Here is a 2013-nt window from a genome sequence, read left to right as displayed (position 1 = left end):
ATTATAACTGCCGTTAGCCCGGCAGGTGCAAACGCAGAAAGATCATTTATGTGGCAGAACTTAAATCACAATTGTTACTTTTTAAGCTCGCCATGATGGCCAGAAGCGCCACTGCAAACCTGAACCCCGGTGTTGGTGTGGACGAGCGGAGGGCTTTTAAATCACGATGTTGGGCGGCAGCTTGAATCGATCCTTTGATAGAGAAGTGCGTTTTTATTGTTTCCCTGCTCATTGAAAACTCGTTAATTGTTTTAGAGATGGGTTCGGCATGTGGCCTCAAAGGAGTGGCAACCGTAGCCGGGTGGACTTGCCCCCGAAACGTTAAAATCCCAGTCCTGCTCTGGAGCATATGAAAGGGTTTTTGGCGTTCCAGCTCTTTCCTGTGGAGATAGTTTCTCAACGATGCAGCCGTTAACGTTCATTAACTTCAGTTTTCAGGTTGCAGCTCGTGGCTTTCTTTAAGTTCAGAGGTTGTTTTTTTTGCATCATCAGTAATATTTTCATGTTTAAAAATGTCTTTTTATCCGCCCATTTCTGCTCCAGTGTTCAGCTCCCCGCAGCTGATCAGGCTGCCCTGAACCCCAAAGTGTGTAGTCGAATCTGGATCCATCAGACCACATCCACATTCGCTCCTGGAGGACAAAGACCGGTCTAAAGTCAATTACTTTTCCATCAACATACGTTTGAAGTGATTGTCTTCTTTCTTTTTCTTTATCATTCTTTTTTTGTCCTCAGCTCAAGAGACGAGGGACGTCACATCGTTTGTGATGATGAAGGTCTCACCCTCGCTGCGTCGAAGCCTCCAATCCAGGTTTGTCTGAACACAGTCGGGTCACCGGAGCGACTCCGACTGTCCCGACCTCTAATTTTAGTGGAAGTCGGAAAACGCACGCAGAGAGTTCGGACCTTTGAGTGAGATTTTTCACACGGAGTAGTGCTTCCTATGACCACTAGGTGGTGTTTGAGACAACACGAAATGTAAGTGGTCCTGGTCTACGTCATGTTTAGACCAAACCATGTAAATGTCACGTATGTCAAAGGATGACTGTTACAACGTGCTTCCTGCTGTCAGCAGGTGGTGCACTGAGTATCGCATCTTTCTGTTTCTTTTTTTGCCTTTTTTTAGGAAAAAAAGGCAATTCATTTTTTTAATGCATGTTTTTTTGGGGGTTTTTTGCCTTTTTTCCCTTTGAAATCTTTTTGCCATTTCTTTTTTTTTTCTTCCATAAAGACGTTTTCTTTAAAAATCAGCAGGAAATGACATCATCGATCAAAGCTCAAAGTGAAACCTTTGAGTCCAAAGAAACACCGAAAAAAAAATCACAGAGTCAAACTGACGTTTCTGTCAAATTTTTATTCTGTTTGGAGCAAAATGTCGTCCAGATCTGCTCTCTGATTGGTCAGTGAGTCAGCAGGAAGCTGAGGTCACTTCCTGGTTCGTACTCCACTGAAGGCTTTCCCCTAAAAACACACGAACACACCACAGAGACGCACTGGTGTTACTGGTGTGACTGGTGTGTTTTCAGGGTGTTACTGGTGTGTGTTCAGGGTGTGACTGGTGTTACTGGTGTGTGTTCAGGGTGTGACTGGTGTTACTGGTGTGTGTTCAGGGTGTTACTGGTGTGTGTTCAGGGTGTGACTGGTGTGTGTTCAGGGTGTGACTGGTGTTACTGGTGTTACTGGTGTTACCTGGTGAAGAGTCTGGCCCTGGTGGTTCCCAGCAGCGTGGCTTTGTCTCCCTCCACCAGCAGCATGGATCCCTCCCTCAGACCCTGAACAGACAGGTACACACACACACACACACACACACACACACACACACACGACTCTGAGGCTAAGGGACCGTTTGTTATTTACCGCGGGGGTGGGTGGGGGTGGGGGGGTCTTTCCTCACCGGCACACGGGCCGGGTGTGGCTCGTGGTGGTACTGGGCGATCCTCTGCTCTCTGGTCTCCTGCGAGAACCACAGCAGACGGCGGAGTAACGTTACTGATTCATTAAAATCAGAGTAAC

At 46.9% G+C, this 2013-nt stretch overlaps 1 long non-coding RNA gene across 1 annotated transcript; it reads right to left on the bottom strand.

Annotated features, from left to right (window-relative positions):
* Window positions 1–1334: 1334 nt before the first annotated feature.
* LOC121940150 lies at window positions 1335–1812 on the bottom strand. The gene is made up of 2 exons (XR_006105580.1): window positions 1690–1812; window positions 1335–1461 (listed from the first exon to the last, which is right to left on the bottom strand). It is a non-coding gene; the product is annotated as an uncharacterized LOC121940150 (long non-coding RNA).
* Window positions 1813–2013: the final 201 nt, after the last annotated feature.

This window comes from Plectropomus leopardus, unplaced genomic scaffold (genome assembly GCF_008729295.1).
Source record: "Plectropomus leopardus isolate mb unplaced genomic scaffold, YSFRI_Pleo_2.0 unplaced_scaffold767, whole genome shotgun sequence".
Taxonomy (NCBI): domain Eukaryota; kingdom Metazoa; phylum Chordata; class Actinopteri; order Perciformes; family Serranidae; genus Plectropomus; species Plectropomus leopardus.
Note: the sequence above shows the minus strand (reverse complement) of the source record. Positions and strands in the feature narration are given on the sequence as shown.